The following is a 9,453-nucleotide window of genomic DNA, read 5'->3' on the forward strand; positions in this document are numbered from 1 at the left end:
CCCTCCAAAGCGTCCAACCGAGCATATATGGAATTGAAGTCGTGGTTGGGCAGAGGACTAAAATTTAGGCCCATATCCGAATCCAAACCCTCCTCCTCGTGTGAGTGGGCCGCTCCCGAGGTTTCACCCGGGACCGAGGTGGAGCGCCTAAGGGATTTGAAGGCATTTTTCTCCAAGGGCCGAGGTTCAAGACTTGGGAGGCGATCAAGGGCAGCCTCGCCAAGAGCGGAGGTGGCGAAGAGAGTGATGAGATGTCCCAACCTGATCTTGCCACGTTTTCGGGTGGAAATATGGTGGAGTTGGACGGCCACAAGATAGGAAAGGTCGTAGGCGCGGTTGTTGGCACAATAATAGAGCGCCAAAAGTTCGTCCTTGTTGACCTTGGTGGACTCCGACTTCCCCGAAAAGTAGAAGGAGATGAAGCAGTGGAGAAGTTGGAGGATTGGATCACGGATGAGAGATGGACGGAGGTTGGAGACATCGTAATCCTCGGACCCGGTGATGGAGGTCCAAAAATCATGAGCGGAAACACCCTCGAGCCAATGGGAGATGCCACCCTCCGCTTGTTTGGTGAAGTGATTGCGGAGCCATTGGGTGTCAATGGTGAAGGGGTGGTTGTGAAGGCGGAAGTTGAAGAGGGCGGCACCGGGGACGTTGTTAGAGGTGAGGGTGGTGTAGAACTCCAAAACCAAGGAGGGGTAAATGTGTGGCCGTGCATGAAAGTGATCGAGCCAAGAGAGGGCACGGAGGCGCTCCACGAAAGCCCCGCCAAGGTCGAAGCGGTCAAGAGTGCTCCGCTCAATGTAAGGGAGCTCCATAAAGTGGGCGGCGGAAAGTGTTTGGTAGTTTTGGGCTTCCTCTTCGGTGAGGAGATGGAAAGGAGCCTGGTATTATCGGGTGAGCGGTGGTGTCTCCTCCCGTTTGGGTGGTGGTGGTTGTTGTTGATTTTGGGTGCGGACGGTACGGGCCCGAGTGGACCGTGGGGGACGCATGTCGACGGTTTGTTTTTGCCTAACCATGGTGTGAGTGAAGAATTGAGAGAATGTGTAGGAAGATTGGGGGGTGGGAGTTAGGATGAGTTGTGAGGAAGAAAGTGGTAAGATACGCCGGGCGTGAAAGGGAGCACGCCTCGCGTATTTCACCTCCTGCCCTTTTTTGATGGAAAAAAGGGACGGATGCGGGGCGTACATGGGGATAGGCCCCGCGTAAAAGGAGGAAGTTAAAGAAATTTTTTTTCGGTTTTTTAGCAGTTTTTGAATTTTTATGGGTTTCAATTAATGTGTTTATGATTTGTTAATTCTTTTTAATGTTTTTATGTTATAATTAAGAGGGTAATTAAGACAAAATTTATTATGGAGGGAGGTTAAAGAGATTTTAAATTTTGAAAAGGTGGGATGTGATTCGAGAGAGGAAGAGGTGGAGTGGAGAAGTGGGAAAGATTTTTGGGGAAGAGGAGAGGGTGATGGGAAAGGTGGGAGAGGGAAAAGTGGGAAAGCTGCCATGGGGAGTTGTAATTCATAACTCCCCGAGGATACGCGAGGCGTGCCCTAGGGCACGTCCCGCGTGTCCTACCACGTGGCTTTTATTTAGGAGGGGGCTAAATGCCAAAGGTTACGCGGGGCGTGGCAGGAGGGGCACCCTGCGTATCGTGTCTTTTATTGTAAGAATAGTTTAGACACTCAGGCACGCGGGGTGTACTGGGCTGTACGTCCCGCGTGGTTTAAAATTTTTGGATTAAATTGGGATTTGTTTTTCTTTTAATTTATTTAAAAGAGACGAAATTGGGAAAGAAAATGCGGGAAATAAAACTGGGAAAGAAAACTCCCTTATTCGAGCTTGGGTTGCCTCCCAAGAAGCGCTTCGTTATAGTCGGTGAGCTCGACTTAGCATTTTCTCCTAGGTGTATGCTTCCATTCGCGTGAGAAATTCAAATTCTTGAATAAACAACTCGTACCTGCAAAACGGGTTATTAGTCTCAACAAAAATTAATAAAAACCAAAAACTACATTTAAAGAAATTAATGAAGAGTTTAGTTTGCTCCCTTTTTGACTCCTTTGGTAGTTCAAAAAGAGTGAAATATTCCGAGGTAGAAGGAACCTCAAACTCTTCTAGTTTTGGATTCATTTCCATGGGTCCGCACACAACCGGCTCATCGATGTCCGTTTTCTCGCAACTGAGACAACCTTTATTATTTGGAGAATCTTCTCAAGAAAACTCAATTAACTCGAGCTTTCCATTTTGACCAACCGGATTGGTATCTCGAATTGATTCATCCGCGGCTGAATCAAGAGGAGACTTCAATCTGGCAAGTAGATTTCCCAAATCCCTACAATATGCCTCAGTGTTAGATAATCTTTCATGAATGTCTTTAAGCATAGAGATTACCACATCGAATTGTGAGGTTGATGGTTGGTGCGAACATTCGTCATCCATGAGGTCGTCCCACAAACGACGACTATGAGGCATCATACCATGAAACAAATCATTAGTAACAACACGAAACAAAATAAATTATTCACACAAAAAGAAAGTAATATTTACAAATGCTTAGACTAACAATAAAACGTTTTTGTCTAATATTGCAAGAAATTATAAATCCCTGGCAACGGCGCCAAAAACTTGATGCGTGCCGTCTAGTGTAGTGTTTTCTACGACAAAATATGTATTATAAGTGCGTTACGACTATGGGTGTGATATTTCTAAATGCTCTATCTTTACTAGACGTCACTACTTAGGGGCAAGTGTACCCCGTCATATCAAGTAATAATCCGATTAAGACCGGGTATCAAATCCGCGGGATTTATGTTATCTTGCATTTTCATATAGTTTTTAATATATTTTAATTATAGTAATCATACATTTTAAGATAGTTTTTAATATTTTATAATTATTTTATGTTTAGTTTTATGTTTTAAGAGCTAATGCTTGTTCTATGTGTTTTTAGGTATTATTTGGGGCAAAAATGCAATTATGGAATCATTATTCAAGTAACTAAAGTTGCACAGTTAGAACTCCTTCTAGTTGGTGACCTCGTAGCAGTTGAAGAATGAAGACTCATGACTCTTTAAATAAATCCTTATTGTCATAAATTCCTAAAATAACTATCCAAGGAATGTTATGAAAGTTAAAAAGTCTTTTGAATGCTCAAGAAGGAGTTACACTACTCAATGCTCCCTTTAATTACATGAAAGTTAAAAAGTTGCAAAGAAGAATTCAACTCTCCATATGTTTAAGAAGTTAGAGCAAAGAATTCAATCCTCCATTAATCTTCTCTTTAATAGCATTAAAGTTGGAGGTTACAATGAATGCATGAAGGCATGTGCAACTATAAATACCTACATTGGGAAGCATGAAACCAGACCTGGAACAAACATGGAACAGGCCTCACCACATCTTTTTAGCTCTCTTTTAGACTTTTTGTAGTTTTCTTTTTGTTCATTTTCGTTCTACCTTTGTAACTGATTCTAGTTCTATTTCAAAGTTTATTCTTCTTCATCTTTTCTTTTCTTTTATTTAATTATGTTTTCTAGTTTGTTTTCTATTAAATTTCTTGTTTTCTTTCCATCTACCATGAGCTAAGTCCTGCATAGCTAGAGCTATGGCGGATCCTAATCGAAGTAGATGATTTACTTGCAATCTAATTTCAAGTTCATAATTTATTAAATAGAGAATTAAACTATGGAGCTTAATTTCCTAGTTAGATATCTGATCAATATTTAGCTAAATTACAATTAATGATTTTGGTTGACCGACACTAAGATAATTAATGGAACTACATAGTTTAGACCTGTGTCTATGCGGTGCGGTTTTTCAGGGTTTAGTTTCACGACTTAACTTTGAGGTTATTTCAGAGAACTTAATGCTTTCATTATACCTTTATTCTTGACTGGGCCAAAGCTAGGATAATTGTATGTGAAATAGGATTAATCTTGACTAGACCAAAGCTTGGTTAATTACTTTAGAAAATAATCACCGTCTCTAGATTAAAACTTAAGAACTTGGATAGGATTGAGTGTGGATTATATACATTAGGTTAGGTGAAGCCTTGCTCTAGTGATTTACATCATATTTAAATTCATTTTATTTCCCTTCTTTGTTTACTTTATTTAATTGTTTTAAATTTATTAGTTTAATATCACAACCAATTCAAGTTTTGATTGCTTAGATAATAGAAATTCACAAAAATCAATAGATATAAACACAATCCTCGAGGGAACGATACTCTACTTATTCTTTATTACTTGATCACGATGGGGTGCACTTGCCCTTAGTTTTGCACGATATACATTTCGAGCATCAAGTTTTTGGCGCCGTTGCTGGGGATTGTTTGTTTTATAATTTTGATTTAGTTGAAGTTCTATTAATTTAAGCGTTTTTTTATATTTTGTTCCTTTTTATTTTTTTTTCTTTTATGTTTAATTTGTAAGGTGATGGACAAAAATAGTTATCCATGGTGGTTGAATGCTCCAACATTCAACAACCACTTAGAGATGCAAGCTCAAGCCAATGAGGATAGATTTTTGATGTTTATGAAGGATAACTTTCCAGATGTCTCTCTTCGCGATGCGGCATGTATACATTGCGGGGGTTTACATTTTGAACTAGATTGTCAATATCAAAATTCAAATCTTTATACTAATTCTTGTTATATGGATGATCAATATGAGCTGCCTAGAGAAGAAATTTCAAGCACGTTTTCCCCATATTGGGAGAATGGTTATGTGTGTCATCAAGATTCTCAAACCTTGTCACCAAATTTTGAGCATGAGGAGGATCCACAATGGAAAGAAATAATCGATATTATTGAGCAGATAAATAATAAATTCTCTTCATTGGAGACTTTTACCAAAAATATCGATGCTTCTCAGAGAAATATAATGAAAACTTTAGAAGATCTGATTGCAATTACGTCAACTGATGAACCATATTCAGAATTTTCGAGTGAAGCATATAACTTGATTGAACCTCAACATGAAGAAGTCCTTGAGGAATGTTCAGATATATGTTTGGTGATAAGTTGTGAAGATAAATCAATAGGAGAAAAAGAGCTGGAAATTTCAAATCAAGTGGAAAGTTCCATCACCCGAATAGATGAGATCACCACACCTGAACTTGTGGTGCAGAAATCCATGATTGAAGAGTTTGAAACAATACCGAATGAAGAATTTTACGTGTTATATGACTTACCAAAAGAGTCAAAAAAGGGAGACATCTAAACTCTTTCATAACTTTTATAAATTTATGTCATGGATTTTGTTGATTTATTTTGAAGCTAAAAATCCAATTTGCATTCATAGAATATTTATTAAAGAATTTGGATTTCTTATAAGGCTTCATTCATTTACATAAAAGAGAGGTTTGTAGTCAAGCTAAACAACTATAATCTTAGTGCTTCCGGGAGGCAACCCGAGTTTTTTTTTAATTTCTCTTTTATTTACAATATTTCTTTAAGTAAGTTTTATTTTTATTTTATTTTTATTTATTTTGCAGGTAAACCAAAAAAAAGAAAAAAAGAAAAACAAACAAATTGGTCCAACAGTTAAAGTGAAAGATCCCATCTCCTCTACCACCTTTGGTTTAAGGGAGTTTTTCTTTAACCCTTTTACTTTTTCACTTTACCTTTTATCGCATTTTTGGGAGTAAATGCATGCTCTAAAGTGTGAGGAAGGTTAAAAAGGGTTTTATCTATCTTAGTTTAGGTTTTTATAATTTATTGTCTATTTTTGTGTTTATTGTTTTTTTAGGATAATTTCATTTAGTTGCATGCTTCCTTACATGTTAAAATCATTGTCTTTGCTTTTCAAGGATTTGAGATGGACTTAGGAAAAAAACTCGTAAACAATTGACCTTTAATAGGATGAAACTTCACCATGGCAGTCATAAATTTTGAAATTACATTTTTTTATAGAACTACGAAACTGAGGAACTTTGGATTAAAATGGGAGTTCCGGAGACTACAATTGTGGATTGAAAATAAGCATTGAACTTGTCATTTGGTTAAACTTTTTGGTACAAATATTAACCCAAACATATGTGAGATTTTGAGACCAAATATTTGAGCATTTTATTACACATTGCTCGGTTTATTTTTTTTCTTGAGTGTGCTCATACTTGCTATTGTCTATAGAATTTGCATCAAATGCTAGTCGAAACCTTGTGCATCTAGTTGGAACTTGGCGTGATCAAGGCAATTAAGTGTAGCCCTTTGTTAATGTTAGAACTTATTTTTCCTTGTTTAAACCCAAAACCCTTTTACATCGTGTTTAGTTAAGCCCCGTTGAAGCCTACATATACCATTTTCTTTGTTTCACCACATTACAAACCCTTAACGTCTTAAATACCCTTTTCTCACCCGTGAATTTACAATTATTGTGCACAAATAGGAATGATTTAGGGAGCTCAAGATTTGTGGAAAATAGGAAGCCGAGAATTATTTTTGCTACTTTATGTGCTTTTGCAAAGAAAAAAAGAAGAAAAAAAAAACTCAAAAGAAAAAAAAGAAGAAAAAATAATAAAATAATAAAAAAAAAGCTCAAGAAAAGAAAAAAAAATTAAAAAAAAAAGAAAGAAAAAAAAGAGAAAAAGCATTGGTTTGAGTCATTTAGTTCGAGGTGGAGATTCATGCACAATCGATCTAAAAAAATGCATTTGAAGCAAGGAATTGTAATCTGTAATAATAAGATAAGAACAAGGATAAACGAGTGAATACTCAACATTATTGGTTGCAGTCTTGGAGATAGAAGTGAGTAAGAAAAAAAAAGCGATTCTCATATGCTTGCTTATGAAACTCTTGCTTCTGGCCTTGTTCTGGAATTAATACCTAATAAAGAAGAAAAAAAGGAAAAATTGTTTTCTCATCAGTAGCACATGTTATGTTTATCGGCTAATCTTTGAAGAGCTTCGAGTCTTATTGTATCTATTTTGCACAACTAGTTGTTTATTCACTTTCCACATATTTTCCTTATCCAAACCTGTCCCTAAACCAACATTACAACCCGTAAAAGACCTTGGGATCTTGTTTCTGACTAGATAAGCATAATGGTAACGACTGGATGACAATGCAAATTCACCGTAACCAAAGCTAGTATAGAGTTTGAGAGACAAAATTTACACCTAAACACTTGAGTGAAATGAGTGACCACTAGTGAGGTACCAAAATAGTTTGCCTTTTGATTTTGTGATATGATTGAAGATACGTCTGCTTGTGTTGGTTTGCTGAGAAACGATTAGAATCTTTTAGCGTCCAAACCTTTTGTTTTTCATCCAAACTTGTGAAATTGAGATCTATGAATGCCAAGTGAAGTAAATCGTATTATTGTGTGAATTACTTATAGTGAGTATTCTAGGGTTTATTTTGAGTCCAAGGCTTGCTTGAGGACAAGCAAGGTTCAAAGTGTGAGGAAGTTGTTATCTTGCATTTTCATATAGTTTTTAATATATTTTAATTATAGTAATCATACATTTTAAGATAGTTTTTAATATTTTATAATTATTTTATGTTTAGTTTTATGTTTTAAGAGCTAATGCTTGTTCTATGTGTTTTTAGGTATTATTTGGGGCAAAAATGCAATTATGGAATCATTATTCAAGTAAATAAAGTTGCACAGTTAGAACTCCTTCTAGTTGGTGACCTCATAGCAGTTGAAGAATGAAGACTCATGACTTTTTAAATAAATCCTTATTTTCATAAATTCCTAAAATAACTATCCAATGAATGTTATGAAAGTTAAAAAGTCTTTTGAATGCTCAAGAAGGAGTTACACTACTCAATGCTCCCTTTAATTACATGAAAGTTAAAAAGTTGCAAAGAAGAATTCAACTCTCCATATGTTTAAGAAGTTAGAGCAAAGAATTCAATCCTCCATTAATCTTCTCTTTAATAGCATTAAAGTTGGAGGTTACAATGAATGCATGAAGGCATGTGCAACTATAAATACCTACATTGGGAAGCATGAAACCAGACCTGGAACAAACATGGAACAGGCCTCACCACATCTTTTTAGCTCTCTTTTAGACTTTTTGTAGTTTTCTTTTTGTTCATTTTCGTTCTACCTTTGTAACTGATTCTAGTTCTATTTCAAAGTTTATTCTCCTTCATCTTTTCTTTTCTTTTATTTAATTATGTTTTCTAGTTTGTTTTCTATTAAATTTCTTGTTTTCTTTCCATCTACCATGAGCTAAGTCCTCCATAGCTAGAGCTATGGCGGATCCTAATCGAAGTAGATGATTTACTTGCAATCCAATTTCAAGTTCATAATTTATTAAATAGAGAATTAAACTATGGAGCTTAATTTCCTAGTTAGATATCTGATCAATATTTAGCTAAATTACAATTAATGATTTTGGTTGACCGACACTAAGATAATTAATGGAACTACATAGTTTAGACCTGTGTCTATGCGGTGCGGTTTTTCAGGGTTTAGTTTCACGACTTAACTTTGAGGTTATTTCAGAGAACTTAATGCTTTCATTATACCTTTATTCTTGACTGGGCCAAAGCTAGGATAATTGTATGTGAAATAGGATTAATCTTGACTAGACCAAAGCTTGGTTAATTACTTTAGGAAATAATCACCGTCTCTAGATTAAAACTTAAGAACTTGGATAGGATTGAGTGTGGATTATATACATTAGGTTAGGTGAAGCCTTGCTCTAGTGATTTACATCATATTTAAATTCATTTTATTTCCCTTCTTTGTTTACTTTATTTAATTGTTTTAAATTTATTAGTTTAATATCACAACCAATTCAAGTTTTGATTGCTTAGATAATAGAAATTCACAAAAATCAATAGATATAAACACAATCCTCGAGGGAACGATACTCTACTTATTCTTTATTACTTGATCACGATGGGGTGCACTTGCCCTTAGTTTTGCACGATATACATTTCGAGCATCAAGTTTTTGGCGCCGTTGCCGGGGATTGTTTGTTTTATAATTTTGATTTAGTTGAAGTTCTATTAATTTAAGCGTTTTTTTATATTTTGTTCCTTTTTATTTTTTTTTCTTTTATGTTTATTTTGCAAGGTGATGGACAAAAATAGTTATCCATGGTGGTTGAATGCTCCAACATTCAACAACCACTTAGAGATGCAAGCTCAAGCCAATGAGGATAGATTTTTGATGTTTATGAAGGATAACTTTCCAGATGTCTCTCTTCGCGATGCGGCATGTATACATTGCGGGGGTTTACATTTTGAACTAGATTGTCAATATCAAAATTCAAATCTTTATACTAATTCTTGTTATATGGATGATCAATATGAGCTGCCTAGAGAAGAAATTTCAAGCACGTTTTCCCCATATTGGGAGAATGGTTATGTGTGTCATCAAGATTCTCAAACCTTGTCACCAAATTTTGAGCATGAGGAGGATCCACAATGGAAAGACATAATCGATATTATTGAGCAGATAAATAATAAATTCTCTTCATTGGAGACTTTTACCAAAA

The sequence above is a fragment of the Euphorbia lathyris genome, chromosome 5, assembly GCF_963576675.1.
Source record: "Euphorbia lathyris chromosome 5, ddEupLath1.1, whole genome shotgun sequence".
Lineage (NCBI taxonomy): Eukaryota > Viridiplantae > Streptophyta > Magnoliopsida > Malpighiales > Euphorbiaceae > Euphorbia > Euphorbia lathyris.